This window comes from Neofelis nebulosa, chromosome 2, assembly GCF_028018385.1.
Source record: "Neofelis nebulosa isolate mNeoNeb1 chromosome 2, mNeoNeb1.pri, whole genome shotgun sequence".
NCBI lineage: Eukaryota > Metazoa > Chordata > Mammalia > Carnivora > Felidae > Neofelis > Neofelis nebulosa.
In genome coordinates, this window is record NC_080783.1 from 149483860 (window position 1) to 149504124 (window position 20265).

General features: G+C 39.4%; 1 long non-coding RNA gene across 1 annotated transcript; it reads left to right on the forward strand.

The window, feature by feature from the left end:
* Positions 1-1286: 1286 nt before the first annotated feature.
* LOC131504441 (uncharacterized) lies at positions 1287-9264 on the forward strand. Its single transcript, XR_009257995.1, has 4 exons — positions 1287-2042; positions 2282-2484; positions 7168-7232; positions 7319-9264. It is a non-coding gene; the product is annotated as an uncharacterized LOC131504441 (long non-coding RNA).
* The last annotated feature ends 11001 nt before the right edge of the window (positions 9265-20265 follow it).

Consider the following 20265-nt stretch of genomic DNA (forward strand, 5'->3'; position numbering starts at 1 on the left):
GCAATTCCTAAGTCATGCCCTTAAAAAGACACTGCTTGTCCCCCACTTTCTCTGGTAGTGGATGTGGTTGTAAAACCCAGCTTTGACCAATAGATGAAGACTACAGCCTAGGGGATGTGGAAGCAATGAAATAAAGGCAACCTTGATCCCTAGACAACTCAAGTAGCAGAATTATGACCCCATCCCACTGCCAAACCACCTAATAGCTTAGACTTCCACATGAAAGGGGAAAAAAACCAAAGAAACAAAATTCTGTTTTGCTTAAGCTAGTGTTATTTTGATTTTGTTAAATCAGACAGAATGAATACTCCAAAATAATAGCATTCAAAATACCTTTTTTTTTTTTTTACTGAAATGTGAACATGAGGTAGATGTCACACCTGTCATGTTGAAAGCAGAATGTTGTCAGAGTAGAGTTATCAGAGAGCCTCCATCAGTGAGCAGTCACATGAAAGAAGATTCTAAAGCAAAGATCTGCGTCTGCCTTCTTATTGCAGCCTCATTATTAGGAGCAGTTCCAGGCACATCCTAGACCCTTATAAACGAACGACAGATCCAAACAAGCCAGGCAAGACATACCAAGAAGGGGTGGAAACTAAGTATCTAATATAAAACAAATATAGTGTGGAAACTTTAAGTAGTGTAAGCAAAAGAAAGAGCATGTGAATAATAATATTAGCATTAATGAGAATTAATGTCTGGCACTACACTAAAAGTTTTCTGTGAGCCTTACATTTAACGGCCACAAACCTCCACAAGGTAAATATTACTACTCTCATTTTACAAAAGAGGAAATTGAGACTCAGAGAGGTTGCAGCTACTATAGAGTTTAGCTCAGGTCACCAGATTATGCTGCATGTGAATGCACTAAAATGTATTCACTAGCCCATCATGGAACTGGTAGAGATAACCAGCAAAACACCTTCCTTAGAGCATTTAAGGATGAGGTGGTTTGTCTGGGGCAAAAGCGTGGCTATAACCTGTAAATATAGTTGAGAGGAAGAATAGTGCCCTTATAAATGTGGTGCTTTATAGAAAAATCATTTTTTATATAAACCTCTTAGCTTTGTTTTGTAAAAATATTGAGACAGCATTGTGTATAGATAGCCTAGAATGAGATTTAGGGCTTCGATGTGACCTTGAGTAATTTCTTAAGTTCTTTGACATTGGATTTCTTGTCTTTTCCCAAAAGGACTGGATTAGCTGTCAGCTCAGGTTGCAGGCAGTCCTAACTCCCTGTGGTGCCGTGATTCCCAATCGTTTTAGGAAGGAGGACATAATGGGAGTAGGCACACTCAGACTTTTAAAAGTCATATGCCCACTTCTCTGACTGGTGACCAGTTTAGAGGGCATAGGCATATGGTAAGCAAGGCCACAGCTAGAGAAAATCTGACAAGTCAAGCCAAGCTGGTCTAGGTATTTCTCAGTGTTCAGTTTTTATCTTTTCTAGTCTGGCCTTCTTCCTAGGCACCTCCAGACTCCTAATACCTTTCTCACACTTCTGTGCATTGCAGAATTTTCCCGTTAGAGTTTCTCAGAACACCTTTCTATGATGTCTTCTTTCCCAGAACTTTCAGGCATTTTCAAATCTATTCCCCAAGCATCATTCCCCCACTGCTGGCTAACTAGTCAGTTAAAGAAAATAATCAGGGCCGTGGGGATAATGGTTAGTAATAACCTAATCTTTTTCATATAATAGGGACTCTTCAGGGACTTCACCCCAAGAATCTGTTGGGGCCAGAGGTAAAGGAGCTTCTGGGGTTTGTGTAAGAATGTTATATTTAAGACCAGATCTGGATGAAGAACTTAATTTGACATATGTCAGAGTTTTCTTCAGTTCAAGCCAATGTAGTAAATATTAATTAAATGTGACTCCATGACAGAGGTTGAAGTTTTTTTCACTCTCCTATAAGTGCCAGTTCAGTTCTCAGGACAGTTCAAACAAATATAGGATTCATTACTGGGAAAGGTTTCTGCACTCAACTGCTGCTTCTTTTCCAAGTCTGGTAACCTGGGGAATATAATCTAAATAGAAACCCAAGGTCTGGGGCGCCTGGGTGGCTTGGTCGGTTAAGCGTCTGACTTCGGCTCAGGTCATGATCTCACGGTCCGTGGGTTCGAGCCCCGCATCGGGCTCTGTGCTGACGGCTCAGAGCCTGGAGCCTGTATCGGATTCTGTGTCTCCCTCTCTCTGCCCCTCCCCTGTTCATGCTCTGTCTCTCTCTGTCTCAAAAAATAAATAAACGTTAAAAAAATTAAAAAAAAAAAAAAGAAACCCAAGGTCTTCATTACTTCTCTCTGCCTTAAACCCACAGCAAATCCCCAGACATCAATCTCCTGCTTCTCATCCTCCAGACTCCACATGGCCCCTCTTAGAGCTCCAGATTCGCAAGTGCCTTCTAAAGGAAAGTGACCCTGATGTCAAACAAGAGAGAAAAGGAGAGAACACGGAGATGAGAAAGTAGTACAGTTACTCATATCAGTGTGTGTAATAAAGATTTGTTTGGAAGTAAGGAAATTATAACATCATCATAAATGCCATACTATGTTTACATATTAATTGCTACTGAGTACAAGGTTTGGAAGTTTTTCACAGAGGTGACTATTTTGAACTGGGCTATTGAAGGATGAATAGGAATTTGCCATTTGAAGCAGTAGGGAAATTCCATGCCCAGGAAAGTGTATGAGCAACAGTCTACAGGTGTGATCATGCATGGAGTGTTCAGAAAACAGCAAGGAGTAAGGTGGGGCTGGAAAATAGGGTATGTAGGAATAGGGTTGGGAGGTGAAGCAGAAATGTAGAATGACTAAGTGTAGAACCTGTGTACTTGGCCTGAAGAAATTGAATAAATGAGAATAAATGGGAGTGAGTCTTGACATCTTCTGGGACTTGGGAAGCACATAATACTATATGGGAGCTTGGTGGGAGTATCTTGGAGTAGTTGGGAAATACCAACTCTTCTATTTTTGTCTAAACCAAGATTATTTGGTGGCAGGTTCCTCATGAATGATGTAGCAACTGGACCAGGTGACTCGTTTCCTCTTTGCCTTACTCTTGTTTTAGGAATGTCAGATATAATGTAACACCAGCTATAATGGTGCCACCTACCCATGGCCCCAGGATGTGGTGAGTGGGACTGTTATTGGTATTAGTCTCTGCCTGAAGCACTTTTGTAGTAGTGACTTACTTTATTGTCTTTAACTCTCTAGGCAACATTGGCCAAGTCAGAGTCCTAGGCTTCTTTACTAGAAAGCACTGGCTGTTTTATTGAAGTATATGACCTCAATCCAAATGCTTTGAGGGAGGCATGAGTGTATATATGTGTGTATGGGTGTGTATAAAACTACCATTATGCTTTGGAGTCATTCAGAGATTTGAACTGAAAGTCCTGGGGACGTCTGGGTGGCTCAGTCAGTTAAGCATTGGACTTCGGCTCAGGTCATGATCTCAGTTTGTGGCCCCGAGCCCCGTGTCAGGCTCTGTGCTGACAGCTCAGAGCCTGAAGCCTTCTTTGGATTCTGTGTCTCCTTCTCTCTCTGCCCCTCCCCCTGCTCATGCTCTTTCTCCCTCTCTCAAAAATAAATAAACATTAAAAAAAAAAAAAAAGAAAATCCTTCTATAGTCTGGCAACAAGTGTGCAACCATATTGGGTAGGCAGTGTGGGAAAGAGGTGCAATTCGTGTTGCCATTATCAGACACAAGGCAACTAGAGCCCTAAGATGTTTATACAGACCATTCTCCTACCCTGTTAGAGCCTCATCTCTGGCTGGTAAGCAAATCCATCTGTGAATAGGAAACTTTGTAGAGAAGTCACTGCCCTGTAGGGAAACACTGTGGCAGTCAGGCTGACTTGGAAGAGAATCTCAGCTCTGTCCATATCAGCTGTGTGATTTGAGTAGACTGCTTAACTTTTGAGAGCCTCAGTTTCCTCATCCATAAGATGATTTTTCACTGGGTTACTACTAAGATAAAATGGCAGTCAAGTATGTGAAAATGCTTGGCTTGTTGCATAATGACTCAGTCAACTGTAGAATTATTTCTTCCTACTGAGTCGTAAGTAGCCCACGATACATCTTTTTCAGCTTCCCTTCTTTAGAATAAATTATCCCAGTTCTCTAAACCTTTTGACTGAGTCTTGTTTCCCAGCCTCTTATTATATCTGTGGTTGTTCACAGACCTTGCCTTTGGTTCTCCTTTGGTGACACTTGAGAAGATCCCAACTTTGGGGGAGCTGACAGCCACAGCTACATGCCAGGTTTTCTCATTTTCACCAGTGACACTCCTTCGGCTTCCAGTATGCTTCCTCCTCCTGGGATGTCGGCCAAGCTGAGACTCTTAGCCACCTCCCCCACCACTTCCCAAGTGGGAGTGATGATTAGTCCTCACAGCCGCTACCCCTGAGACAGGCTTTTGGCAAGGCTTCAGCCGCTACTAAGTTGCAAATCCTGCCCCTGCAGTTTCCTCATTTCTTACATAAAAAGAGAGGGAGGGGTCTCTCTGTTGCAGATTCATCTGTGGCATTGTAAATTCAGGAATGAATAGAGTGCCTCTGTATAAATGATTTGAAGGTCCAGAGTCAACAGTATTGCCAAACAATCCCCCATTACTGCGTAACTAATGCAAAACCAATGTATGACTGGGACTCCAATACTGGACAGTTACTTCAATTGGAACTGAACTGAAATATCAATTTTTGTGCTAAGTGCCACCAACAACTGCTGAATAATGAGGGAATCTGAGAAAGTTTTCTCCATTACATAAGAACAGTCACATGCTTCTTTAGTATTTTTTAGCAAACATTCAAGTGCTTATCATGTATCCATATGCTATCTTCAATATGTCAAGATGTTCTTCTTAGGGACTTAATTAATATATGTTATTCTAGTAAATGAAAATATTTTTTATATTTAAAATATAACTAAGTCTTTTTCATTATTTTTGTTTTTTCTCACGTAGTACTTATTTTCCACAATTGTAAAAACTGACGCAACATTATTTATGGCTTTGTCTGGAGGAGAATCCGATCCCATGACTGGAGACTTGACATAAGCCTATTCTTTATATGTAGCACCATAACCTTCATGATAACTGAATTTTAGGTTAGGGTAATGATCTAATGCCCCTACCAAAAACACTTTAGAATTCCCACCACCATCCAAATTTCATTAATTCTTACTTATTCTTTCAGCTTAAAAAAAAATGTTTGAGTGCTAAGGCAGTGATTGACAACTTATTTTCCTAGCCCCTTGTGCCTTTCCAGAATGTCTGTAACATTAACATTGTGGTGTTGTGGTGGTAATGTTAAGATGAGACTCAGAAATGGAACTTTCCACAATAGAAACAAGACAAATTCCTGGCTTTTGTGTAGATTCTGACTTTTATAATCATACACCACTAAAATTTGTCATAAAGACTAACAGGGGACCTACAAACTGGGTTAGTTGGCAAATTTCGATCTTGAAGAAAAAGGTCAAGTCAAATCTTACTTGAAAACTTAAAAAAAAAAACACCCTGAATTTGTATGGCGCTTTTTGAGACAGTGTTATTAATATCTTTAAATCCCACCCCCAAATTTTCAGTTCTCCATTGTTATATTATTATGGTGTTCTTGAGCTTACTTTGTGATTTCCCAATGGGGTTCAGTTGATAATTGGGCTACATTTCAGGTTATGCATTCTAAAATTATTTTAATGCCCATTCTAAGTGCAAGGAGCTGTTATGAAGCTAAAAATCCAAGTCATACAACATTAGACTCTTGAAGTTTTTTTAATCCACTTGTTTAATTTAGAACTGACATGTCTCTGCTCAAGACAATAGATCTTTTAAAACAATCCCTGTGCTTCTTTTCCTTATCTCTATCCTGAAAGTGAAGAGAAAAAAAAAGTCTCTAAAATATTTGTTTGACAAATGAACAAAGAAGAGAATCTTCTGAGCTCTTTTCAGGCACTGTGAGGTTAGCATGAGTCAAAGCATCATTTGCAGGGATCATTGGTTCTGCTAAATTTTTTCTTGAGTAAAGAGCACATACTTGGGGATGCTTCCTCAGTATAGATATGACATAACATCTCAGGATGGGGAGTTGTTATAAAAAGAGACTTCACTGCATTTGCAAAAATGTTAATAATCACTGAACTAATTCAGATAATCTCTGGAGGGAAATTTGATTCAAGAATGTCGCCTTCAGAAATCAAAGAAAGACATCTTATCAAGTACCCTGCTGGTAGCTGATCCCCACTACTGTCCATAATGATAATCAGGGTTCACCTTTATAATAAACAATTGTCACGGGAAAAATAAAATGAATGTCCCCTCCAGATCACTAGATACTTTGGACACTACAAATGGGTTCTCCTGCCTGCTGCAGATGCTAACTTGACCTTTTCGTTGTACTAGTTCTCAACACCAGAAATTAAATGAAATGTGCCAACAAGGTACTTCTCACTGCCTCCTTGCTCCCACAGCTTCTTTGTTTAAACAACAAAAAACCAGAGAAGTTATTAAGACAGTAGCCAAAAATGGAATTTAGTTCTTGACTTCTTTGCATCTATGTGTTGAACTAGTTAGTTTTTTCTTTTTCTATCCAAAGGAGTAATTAATTACTAATCTTTGCTAAAGCTGTCAGGCCGGTTAATTTACTGATAATCAAACTGGTTTTCTCCTGACATATTTTGTTTTTTGTCTTCTCTCATAGCCAAAAATTCCAACAAAGTATATTTCTAACTGCTAAAAAGTACAGTTCTTATCACAATGCCACATGACTTCATACATGGAATATGAAAAACATGATTTTTGGTTTTCATATCTTGTGATTTAGCTGAATGTAGGGAAATTGCAGAGTCTGAAACTCTGAGATAAACCCATCTGTGGTCTTGGCCATCAAGTATTTAAGTAGGCCAAGTGAAGGAATTTTACAGATGTATCAGGGTTCACAAAAGAAACAGAAGAAATAGGAGATAGATGTGCATGTGTGTATGTATGTATGATATTTATAATATATAAATATAAGTAAATAAAGATATATATGCATGTACATATATTTTTTTAAGGAATTGGCTCATGCAGTTATTGGGGCTCGCAAGCCTGAGATTTGTAGGGTAGGCCAGCAGGTTGGAAACTCAGGCATGAGTTAATGTTGTAATCTTGAGGAAGAATTTCTTTTTCTCCAGGAAACCTCAGTTTGTGCTCTTCAGGCCCTCAACTGATTGAAGAAGGCCCACCTATACAACCAAAGGTAATCCACTTAAAGTCAGCTAGTTGTATATGTTAACCACATGTGCAAAATACCTTCACAGAAACATGTTTTTTACCATATTGCAGGTATGGCAAAGAACAACATGAACTCAGATCATACTGCTTCATGTCTCCATGCTCTTGTACAAGCTGTAACCACCCTCTGCAATGCACCCTCTCATGTTGTCCACTTCTTCCTTGAATATATTTCCTATTCACTTAGATTATACCCTTTTAGTAAGGCATGGGTCATGGCACTGAAAGAAATTGGAAGATTCAAGAGCTATTCAGGAGGGAGATCAATGGGACTTTGTGACTGATGGCTTTTGAAAATGAGAAAGGGAAAGACAATGTGAAACAACAGCCAGGTGCCTACCTTGAACAAGGTGACTGGTGGAGTTATTCACAGATGAATGGGATCAATAGATTAATAGATCTGGCAGAGAAGCTGTTCATTTCTGTTTGGACGCACTGAGTTTGAGTTGTCTATGAGTCATGGTGAAAATATATACAGGAAAGATAGTGCTCAGGACAGAGATCTGAACAAAGTGTACAGATCTGGGATGCGTCCTATATAAACAACAGTTGAAGCCATGGGAATGGAAGGAGTCACATGGAATTACATGGAGAAGACCAGGGGCAGAATCCTGGAAAAACATCATAATTTGAAGAAAGAGGCAGAAAGAAGTTCCTCGGAAGGAGATGAGAATAAATTATCAAAGAAGTTAGAAGGAGAATCAGGAGAATGTTGTGTCACAAAATAAAAGCAACCAGTCAGTATTAGATGGAGCAGAGAAGTCAAAAAAGATGAGGTTCAAAATGCCATCCATTGACATTAACAATAAGATCATTGGTCATCCTGAAATGAATATTTTCAGTAAATGGGGTAGAAGCCAGAGCCTGGGTGGCTCAGTCAGTTAAGCATCCAACTTCAGCTCAGGTCATGATCTCACGGTTCGTGGGTTCAAGCCCCACGTCAGGTTCTGTGCTGACAGCTCAGAGCCTGGAGCCTGCTTCTGATTCTGTGTCTCCCTCTTTCTTTTCCCTTCCCCCCGTCTCAAAAATAAACAAACATTTAAAAAATTCAAAAAAAAAAAGAAGACTGGATAGGACTTCAAGTGGAAGCAGCAAGTGAAGATAAATCTTGCACTGACTGTTTTCATCTTTTCTGAGTAAGTAATGAGAGAGATTATTAGATTCTAACAGTCTGGATCCAGTCATAAGACTGAGACCACACGAGATTTAAACTGGGGAAGTTTAATACAAGGAATTATTAAACTATAATAAAAGAGTAACTTTAGGGTATAAGATTACTCTTTATGGAATCCTAGGACAGAAGGAGATGGACAAACTTGGAAGGCAGCCCTCTCCCCAAGGCCATGGTTCAAATCTCATTGGAGAAATATGTATTTGAACCTAGTGAATGGCAGAGAAGTTTGCTGATTTGCTGGCCAGAGCTGATCTGCAGTCACAGGAGAAACAGGAATGAACCCTCTGGCATGCAGTGATGGCTGGTGAGCCACAGCTGGTGGCCAGTGCATGGGTGTTCAGTAGCAGTGGGACACCAGGCCTCCTGAAGCCCAGGTAGAGGCCTGATGTCCCTGTGGGGGGGAATGTGAGGTTGGGAGGAGCACAGCATGGGGAGGACAATGGGCATCACACCTAAGGAGGGGGTTGAGTGCAAACAATCAGAGAGCCAATACCAACAAGAGCCTCCTGTATAGCCTGTACAGGATATCTGTATAGAGGGGGCAGTAGGAAGATGATCATTGGGCTGTGCTGGGGCTGCAATGTCCCTGAGGGCCAGTGCCTGCTGGGTGAGTGCCTAGGGCCAAATACCACCAGATGTCCTCACACCCACACTGCTCATCCACCGCTCTACAGCCAGAAACCTCAAGAGAGCCCCTTCCTCCTGCAGTGTCCCTCCAGCGTGCTCTACCGAGAAAGCTTAACATCATGCTCACTTAACAGAGAAATGCTTAAAGCAATTCCATCCATTATCACAGAGTATATATTTGAAGGGTGGATTTGGAACTACGAGACAATTGATAGTGGCACAGACTCCATGCACCTTGCTACTTTGTTGACCAAAGACCTTTCTTTCCATCTGTGACAAAGATGAATGAGATAGGATTGAGGAAGCACCGCTGAGAAATCACAAATTTGTAGCAGAGTTATTTGCTTTTCAGCAGTTTTTAGCCACTCCAGTATAAGAGTAGAGAATGCAGATATAGGATTAATCCAGACTTGCATTTTGTTTGTGGGGGTAAAGAGGGGGATGGTGAGCAACATGCCAAAGTCTTCAGTGAAAGACAGGAAGTAACCAAGAGACAGTAAACAACATTACCACAGAAGGATAGAAGTGGGACAATGGAATAACAGGAGCCTCAAGAAGGATAAGATTTTAGCAGAGTGGGGAGGATCAGTAGTTTTGGATGCAATTGAGAGAAACACGGAAGCCAAGTTTTTCTCTCCATCCAAGGGTTCACAGAGGTTGAAGACATAAGGAAGTGAGTCAGCAATGGAGTAAAGGATCTAGAAACCTGGTAAAAGGAAGGGATGATCAGTAGTAGATTGTAGCTGAGGTGAGACATTCTATAGCAGTAACAATGTGGCAAGGAAGGATGCCTGGCCTTTTCCTGGGGGAGCTGAGAAAACAGCATGAGCCTCAGTTGTCCTCACTTTGCCCCACATCTTTTAGTTTTTGGATGGCATTTCTGGTCTGAGAGTTGTGATGACGGCTGCCTTGAGTCTTGCACATGCACAGCAAGGGTCTTATTTGGGGCAAGCGGGTTCTCGTGTTAAGAGTGGTCAAGATCTTGGTTAGGGATCCAGGTTGCTTTTGAATTTATTATTTGTTTTTAGCTTAGATATTCTTTTAGTATAAGAATAACATTACCACATTATAGAAACTTTGGGAGGTGAGAAAAAAGGAAAAAAAATAATTCCCACCCTAATGTAACAATTTAGGAGTGTCTTGTAGGGCTTTTTTACTATGCACGTTTTAAAACATTGTTAAACTATTAATGATAGACAACTTTTTATCTTCTTACCCTAAGAAGACTTACCTGGTCTTCATAACTATAATTTTAAAGGTTTGCATAAAAGTTTGTTAGATGCATTCTTGTTTATTTCTCTGCCGTTGGACTGATTTTCTCTGAATTGTTAACAGGTTAATCAGTGAATTACAATTTGTGATCATGACTGTGTATACTGTTCATTAATTTTTGTACCAGAGACCATATTTTTTTAATTTCTGGTTTCAAAATGATACCTATTCATGAAGAGTTTCCGAGGCTACGTTTTGAATTCAGTATATCTTTGATGATATCATAGTGGAATGTCTTTTGTTTGGGGTGGGGGGGGGGGGTTACATAATTCTGATGTTTCTTTGACTCAGCAGCAAAGGCTTTTGTGAATTTTTGGTCTTTTACAAGTCAAAAGCGAAAGAAAATAAAGGAGCCTGGTGTCTTTAGAAATAACAGGCTATAGATCTGGAAGCTCATGCATTATGAGCATTTCTCACACCGCCTTGATGCCTCTTTTCCACAATTTATCTATGGCTGCTGCTCTCAGTGTTTCAGTTCTCACCTACACACCTAGATAAAATATTAAAGTACAGTAAAATAAACTCATGAATGTGTCTGGGGATGGATTTTAGTTACTGTCTATGGAAACCCAAGTCTTGAGGTGAGTGGGTTCTTTGGCAGCCCAGCCAGTCCCTGAGGAGACTGGATATCCTCACAGTAGAACCAAAGAACAAGGCAGGGAACAGGGGTGTGAGGAACCTGAAGAAGTCAGTGCTTAACAAATTACTGCCTTAGGGGGCCTTATGTTCCCTGAGTCTAGGGGTAGCATTAGTGTCAGAATCTGGAATGGTGCTATGCCCTCAGCTTGGGGGTTAAGTGATCTTACCTGTAAAGATTAGAGAAATGCAGGGCAAACAGAAGCAACTAAGTGATCCTTCCATTATCACTATCAAATAAGAACATTTCAGGGGATGTACTGGAACTGACTGGTACCAGATCTCAAGAGCTAACGGTTTAGTTATAAGTAATTTTGTAGCTTGTTGACTCATGTTGGTAGTTTGAAATCAACCATCATGGGAGTAATTACACCATAGAAATCAGCACTAGAATTACACCACAGAAATGCTATAAATCAGGACTTTTTTCTTTCCCACCCTTGAGATCTGGTTGTTAAGCATCTATCAGCACATCTCTGATGGTCCCTCTACCTTTATCAGTAGGCAACTTCGTATTTTTCTCTTTTTATTGAAGAGTCAACCTCACTAAGTCTCAGTTTTCTCATCTATGAAATGTGAAATCCATAATTTAGATCTGAAAGAGATTTTAGAACTTACCTAGTCCAAACTTTTTACTTCACTGATGCTAGTATGTCCGACTGGAAGGTGGTATATTGTTTCCTCAGACACAGAAGCCAAGAGGGCATCTGTCACTTAGAAGGATAATCAGCACGCCCACTCAGTCTGGAGCAGGATTCTTGGCACTTGAAGCCCGAGGTCTTGCAGAGTTTGTCAGGCAGCAAGACCCAGAGGGAAGAAATCAAGACCCTGAGGGAAGACCTAGACTGGGAGCCCAGGTAGGCCAATGGGGTCAGAGGAGGCTCGGTCATTCTGTGAAGAAATAGGTGGGCTCTCGTGGTTTGATGGGTTAGTTAGGGTGTTCTCTGATAGACTGAAGTGGGGAAAAAATAAAGTCCAAATCCAGGCCAAATCAGGACTTTTATTCCAACAGATGGGACAATCATCTGACATGGTCCAGGGGGTAGGATGGTAGAAAAAAAAAAAAAACATGTTTAGAAGTTGATGCTTACATTCAGAGAAAAGTATAATCATTGATAGCATTGGAGACTCCAAGGTCTGTTTCAAATTGCCCGTACACATACTACATGTACAATATCAGAGCTGGGCATTTGCCAATAAAACCTGGGGTGGAAAATCCATGCCCTTTGCTTTAAGAATATAGAGCCTTTGCAACCAGGAAATGGTCTTCATCCTTAGTCCAAGAAGATCCTTGAAACACATCTTAAGACAAATAAGTGGGGAGATGTACTTTCCCCCTAGGTTCTTCTGTTCTTTTTATGACACGTTAACCTCTACTTCCATGCTTTCTCTTCATTCCAGTTGATATTACAGGTAATTTTGATTGCAGAAACTTATCTCAGGATTGGCGTGCTGCCCCACGTTCAGACTGTAACTAAGTTCAGTAGCTTTTTTGTACATGCTAACAATCAGAGGAACAATAAAATCATGTTTGGACTGAGCAATTGAAAACAATAAACATTTTTAAGTACAGGTATGCAGGTGAGGGACTAGAACTCATTAGGCACCATGATCAGATTAGGACTGGCATCGAGACAGCAATCTGGTATGGTACTGATGGAGACCGTTCACATGAACTTGATCAGGAGATAGAGCCATTTAGGGGCCCAAACCAGAGCCCAATTAGTAGAACTAGAGTTTTTCATTCAGAGGAAGATTCTAAGATTACCTCGGTCAGCAGCAGTGTTACTCCAAGAAAACACAGTGAAAGTGAATCTTCAGGTGTTACAAATTTGGGGAAACACCATGCACATTATTACAGAGGAATTGGCTTAGATTTATCTCATTTTTCTAGTAACTGAGTAATGGAAGAAAGATATCATGTCCATAAGTATCACGAGTAATAGCTAATGAATATTATTCTCCCATTAAACAGCGGTCATTAGCCATAGTTGGGTCATTTTCTAAGTTCTCCAGTACTGAACTTTCCACCTTACAAGTCTGACACAAGGAGGCACACTTAAGTTTATTTGACATATAGCTTGCATATGGTTTCTGCAGTGTTGGAAGATTGCTTCATCTCAGTTGTTTCTCTTTGTACTTTAATATATGCTAATTTTGTCAGTGTCACCTTTATTCCTCCCTCCTTGCCAAATTCATAGATCATACATTTATTTGGAATTCCATTAATTTCTGTTGCAGGATGAAATTACCCAAACCATGCCATATTAACTGCTATTAGGAAAATGAATACCTAAAATAGTTTCTTTTTCTTAAGTTTAGTTTGTATTAAAGGGAATTTGGCTCACTGTAATTTAAATGGTATCTGATAAATATTTATTAGGTATTTTTACTATGTAAGCCATACACTAACTGCAGTGGGTTTTGTTGTTGTTGGTGGTGGTGGTGGTTTGTTTATAAAAAAACTGTTAAGAGTTTCTCACAATGTTTTACCTTTCTGCATTAGGAGATGCATTTTGCAAATTGATGCATTTTGCATGTTGATGAGATATAAAATGCATTTGAGAATATTGATATTGTGGATTTATATGGTCACATTTCTTCCCCCCTGTTCCCATGTATCCACTCACATATCTAAATGATGGAAGATGTTTTTCAGCTTGTTTGATAATGGAAACAAATTTTTGATGAGTGGGGATCCCAGAGTGAAGGGCATAGAAGAGAGAGGACTTGGGCCATTGGACGCAAATTTTATCCTCCCATCCACTAAACAATACTAAATCTGTATGACCAACGTGCTAATTATAAAAGATGCCATCTGTGATGGTCACTCACAGAAATGGATTTGGATAAACTAATAAAGTTGAGATGAGGACAGCACACAGCCTGAAAGTAGGCAGGGTATTATTAGTCATGGGTGCTAAGGGCAAAGGAAAATAATATATTCGTGGGGAAGAGGAAGAAAGTGCATGACTAGTGTAAAATGCTGCTGGTTTCAGAGTTGAAACCGTTTTGTCTTAAGAAAGCATATCTTATCTGGCCTTGTGGTTGTTGAAAAATTGGGGAATTGATTGATTGCACTTCAAATTGATGGACTATGTGGAATGTACCAAATGAGCATTGATGCAAAACAGCTGTTTGTGTGTTCTAACGCCAGCATCAAGAAGGCCAAATAAAATTAAGATGCTCAGGCATAAAACAAAGACATCATTGTAATCATCAGCATGCTTTTTACACATTGTCCTAAGACCGTTGTGTAATTGTCTGACCCTCTCGATAAATTCTCTGCCACAGAGCCAGTTCTTTGGAGAAATTAAACGTCCATAATTTAATCTTGAAAGACTGAATGAGTTTTACAAATTAATAGCTGTGCAAGGCAGGCACTGGTGGTGGAGGAAGGGGTACTTCTCTCTCTCTGTTCTGTTCAGTAGATTCTCAGCGCCCCCTTCTTTCATCCAGTGGTGTCACATAACCCATAACAGGGCCCCCTGACACCGTAGTTCGATTCCTGAGGATGTTAGATAAATTCTAAACTGTTTGTTATTGTCATTGTTTATGTTTCTAAAATGTTTCTATAACAGCTAATCAATAAATAACTAGCTTATTTATACTAAGCTATGATTATTGTTCACAGCCAATTGAATATAAGCCCTTTTTGGGAACAGAGATTCTGGAATAAATTAGGAATAATTGGATTTTAAAACGTTTGGGTCAGATCAACCTTGGTCAAACCAATCCAGTCAAATTTTCCTTGCTTTGAAGTTTGAATTCTTCATTAATTAGAATTAGGGTGGAAATTTAAACTGCACACCAGATGAATTTGTGTAAGTGCCATATTCTGTAGCAAATAAAATATATTTGAACCCTTTATCTTTAATTCAGTTCTCCACCTTTATGAGGTTCTGGTTGCTTAATGTTACAAGAAACTTCCATAGATGTTATTTACAAAAGTACACATACTAGTTCAAGACTAGTCAATGATAATTAAGTTCTTAATATTGTTATACCAATATGGCAACAGATGGTAACTAGACTTATGGGGATCATTTCATAATGTATAAAAATATCAAATCACTTTTATGTACACCTGAAACTAATATTGTTTGTCAATTATACTTTAATTAAAAAAAAAGACTTCTGCAGGTCGCCTTTCAATCATCTACCATAATAAATAGGAATGCTGAAACTCAAGTGATTCCTACTGCTCTCTGGATGTGTTTGAGATGGACAGATGAAGCCAACTTCTGTAACCAGGAACTAAGAAATAGAGAGTCACTGCTTGGAGAATAGGAAAAAAAGTTTATCGGGTTGAAAGCAGAGAAGTAGAGGGAAGTGAAGGTTGAACTGTGCAGCTTTATCTTCAAAGTTAAAGATTCAGAGTTGGGTTTTGATTCAAGAGAAAGCTGCATAGTTTTGTTCCCCAACTTTGGATTAATTGCAATGATGGGCAGGCCTATGGAGATTTCACCAGCAATTCCAAGGTTGTACCAGGAAATATGGAATTGGGGAAATATTGGTAAGATGGTCTGACTTACTTCCAGAGTAAAGAAGTGCCCTACAGATGTAGGGAAAAGCTCTCCACCTACTCATATTTTTAATCAAAATAATACCGTCTTTATGCTGTATAGTCTGACCTATGCAATACCATGGTTAGAGGACATTTCTTTTCAAACTCTTGTTTGTACCCTTACTAATTTAGCAGTCCAATTTCCTAAAATATATGTGTGTTCACCTTTTTTGCACCCATAACTGCCTCAGGCCATTTTCATTGCTTTCAACTCCATCTGTTTCAACTTGAACTTAGCTACTATTTTTTAACCCTAGTGTTCATTGTCTTATTAACACTACAAGGCTTCTTCCACAGCAATCCATTACTCCCTAGCAGCAGCTAGTTTATCCTGGCCTAAGTGATTCCTCTGGCCCCATTGTACTGTCCAGTGTTGTCTGAACCACCTTTTAAAAGGAAAGCCTGTATCTAGCCCAGCTGCTTTTAATTCGTTCACACATGGCTCTTCCCGCCTGAGTGAGGGCTACAGTTCAGCTTAAAGGACCGAGATTCTTAGGCAACCATTTTTAAAGGACTAAGTAAAGACAGATTACTTTACAAGGTCTTATTACAGAGTTCAAAAAATGGCGGGGGTAGGGGGTATAGCTCAGGGGAAGAGCATTTGACTGCAAAAAAAATGGCAAGGGTAATGGGGGTGGGAGACAAAATTGTAACATTTGCGGAGTCCTCACATGCATCAGGAGTTATGCAAAATATCTGTATGCTCTCAGATTTAATATTCGCAATACCCACATTAGTCAATTATCCCATTTTGGCAAAGAGGAAATAGAGACCCAGGCTTACGAGTTCTAAAAAAAAAAAAAAAAACGTACGAACCTAACAGAGATCTGCCCTACTCTAAGACTGTTGCCCTGTTAGGAGGTAAAAGACACTCGTGGCTAAGTAAGAGCCAGATGACAGTCAAGATGATGGAAAAGAGGGTGGAGCTGACTGATACTGTGTTCATGTCGCGAGTAAGCGTCTGTAGTTCATCATTTGTGTGCTCGGCGCTTCAAATTCAAAGATTATTAGAAGGCAAAGTTCTACAAACAAAACAGCCCTGTGATAGAACCCGAAGAGAACTTATTTTCCAAGACTTTTTTGGACAGCCTCAGACTCAGAACAAACAACTCAGGACAGAAAATTAAACTTGACCACAAAGATTCCTTCGGACGATATGCCGGACTGTTTTTTAATTTAAAGGACCTTTCATCTCCTTCCCATTTCAGAAAAGACTTTAAGGCTCCACATAGGAGTGCTGGAAAGAACAGATTTGTCTAAATCTGCCCTATTAATTTCGTCATTAGTTCTAATGAATCATCCCCATAAAAATGCAATTTTGTCTCTTTGCTTTTGATAATTATTAGAGATAACAATATTTGTGATAAAATATTTTAAACTAGAGTAAGTGGCTATATTGCTATTATAAACATACAATGAATACACTTTATGATTTCACGTACCAGTTAAAAAGCTTGAAGAACCTGGAAAGGGAAAATGTGGTTCTGAGAACAGAGTACTCTGAATGTGCTTTTCCCCTTAATAATAATAATAGTAATGCCTAACACTGATGGCTTTCTATATGTAAGGGAATTTTCTAAGTACTTCAAGTGTATAACTCCCTTTAGTCCTCATAATAACCCTATGTGATGAGTACTGTTAATATTACTATTTAACCTATAAGAAGTGAAATAACTTATTCAAAGTTTGGGTTCAAAACCAAGAAACATCTTAGCAGCTACACTGTGCAAGGATATAATTATATTTCCATGGATTCAGTTAAATAAGTCTTCAGGCTCACAGAGATTATGTTTTCCAATATTTGGGAAGATATCTAGGCCTCCTGACAGGAAATGCATTTTAAACAAATTGTCAGAGCCCTAAAACTCCTTAGGAAGAATACCACATGATAGCCTACAGCAGGTCTGCTAACTTTTCTGTAAAGGGCCAGATAATAAATATTTTAGGCTTTGTGGGCTATATAGTCTCCGTTGTAAGTGCTCAACTCTGCTGTTACAGGAGAAAAGCAGCTAGGGACAATATGTAAACCAGTGGGCATGTATGTGTTCCAATAAAACTTAATTTACAAAAGGAAGCAACGGGCCAAATTGAACCCAAGGGTTGTACTTTGCCAACTCCTGATGCAGAGCATTGTTTTTCAACACCTGATCAGGAGCATCACCTGGGCAGTCACTAGAAATGCAAAGTTTGGGGCTCCTACTCCTACTCCAGATGGACTGACTCAGAAATTCTGGAGGCTTTACCTCTTTTTTTTTTTTCACATCCTTCCGGGTGATGCTGATTCATGCTATATTTGAGAAATACTCCTCTGGTAAAAGGGAGCTACTGTTTATTGAGTATCTGCTTTGTGCCAGGTGCTTATAATACTTTTCTCATTGAATCCTTACAACAATCCTTTCAGTTATGTATTATTGGCTATTTTACAGTAGGGGCAGCTAAGGCTCCAAGAGGTTAAATGACTTGGCAAAAATTGAACAATTAAGTAGTTGAGCCAAGATTCAAACCAATGGCCATCTGAGTCCAAAATATACCTTAGCTAATATATCCCCCAAGTAATCTTGGAGATCAATCTATTCTGACCTGCTGAATTTACAGTTGTAGGAATTAGGGACTAAATAGATTAGAGATATGTACCCCAACCTATTTCTCATTGCTCCCAATTCAGTATATTCTTTTCCTTGTGCCATACTGGAATTGCGAAGTAAGCAGAAATCAGGCTCTGAGACAGAATGTGATTACACCTGAACGAGCAATTCCATGCATTGCCCGGTATGATGGAAAGCTTCTGCTCTTTCCAGGGGAAATCTAACAGGTTCCATGCTGCCAAGGCAGATGCTGGAATTTTCTAGTCATTGCACTATCACTTGGGTCTATGAAAATAGTGTTGGCATTTCATCCAGCCTCTCTTCAATTCCCGGATGTAAAGACAGTGAGGTCATCTCAAAGGTATGTTAAAGATTCAGTGGAGAAGAAGGAGAAAATATATTTGAGCTTCTTCTGTAAGTGCTAGAAATTATTGTATCCATTTTGTGTATATTAGTTCAGTTAATCCTTCAACAACCAATGGTGTATAAGAATTATTCCATTATAGGAGCGCCTGGGTGGCTCAGTGGGAATGAGCGTACTACTTCCTCTCAGGTCATGATCTTGCAGTTCATGAGTTCAAGCCCTGCAACAGGCTCTGTGCTGACTGCTCAGAGCCTGGAGCCTGCTTCAGATTCTTTGTCACCCTCTGTCTCTGCCCCTCCTCCATTCATGCTCTGTCTCTCTCTTTCTCAAAAATAAATAAACATTTAAAAAATTTTAAAAAAAGAATCATTCCATTATATAGGTGTGAAAACTAAAAGGTAAGATAACTGAAATGACCATTGTCCTACAACTATCTGGACTCTGTGTAACTTCAAAGCTCTTTCTTCTCACCCATGCTGCCCACTGCCCAAATCCTGGATACCCACTAGTACTTAATGACCTCAATTGTTTGTTGATAATTTAGATAGCTGTGGTGTGTTCTCTAATCTAACTAGAACTGTGATTTCTCAGAAAGTATTGTGTGGTTGGTTGAAAGGCTTTGTGTTTAAATTTTGATTTTACTTCCAAAGGAGATTTTTTTTTTTTAACACAAGTAAAATCAACTCCAGAAATGTGAACAAAAGCAATTGACTAAGGATGAATTTGAAAGATGCTTATTAACACTCCTCAGAATTTGGTATTTTGAAACATAATAAAGATCACTTTGTTATAACATCTTTCTCTTCCCCCAGTTTCAATGTTTTCTCATACATAACACTTAAAAATCCCAGCCGGAGACCCATAAAGCAATATTTTCCCCCAAAGTAATGGTTTCCTGCACATAGAGTTCAAAACCCCGTCTCCTGGAAAACATTATAAAGAACTTCCACATTATTAGAATGTAACTAACACTCCTTAAAGATCAGTAACATTACTTAAACATATCCCCATGTTTAAAATACCTCTTCCTGCGGTTGTCTTTCCATAGTTTATATCATTCCCCTCCAAAAAATTTAAAAAGGAAAATGAAGTGTGAAGTTCCTGCCTACAAACCATATATTTTAAACAAAATTCAACTAAAGATATTTTTAAAGCTTTGTTTCACAATGAAATCTAAAAATGGAGAAAAAAATTGCCCCCCGCCCCCGCTCTGCCGTAAGTTATTGTATTGATTTCCTAGGGCTGCCATAACAAAGTACCAACAACTTTGTGGCTTTAAACAACAGAAATTTATTCTCTCACAGTTCTGCAGCCTTAAAGTCCCCAATCAAGTTGTCAACAGGACCATGCTCTCTGTGAAGGACTAGGAAAGAATCCTTCAGTGCCCCTTCCTGGCTTCTAGTGGTTGCCGGTGTTCCTTGGCTCATGGCTTCATCACTCTGTTCCCTGCCGGCGTCTTCACATGACCTTCTTCCCTGTGTATCTGTGTCTCTGTTTCTGATAGCCCTCTCCTTCCTCATATACAGGCACCAGTCATTGGATGTAGGGCCCCCTCTAATATGCTTGGTTGTAACTCAATTATATCTGCAAAGACCCCCATTTCCAAAGAAGATCACATTCACAGGTTCTGGGAATTAGGGCTTCAACATAACTTTTGGAGGGACACAATTCAGACAACTATAGTTATTGAGTAAATAAATATACCTGTACATTACTTCAGGCATGAGAATAGGCTACAAGTATTTAATAATCTTTGCTTGTACAAGAACTAAT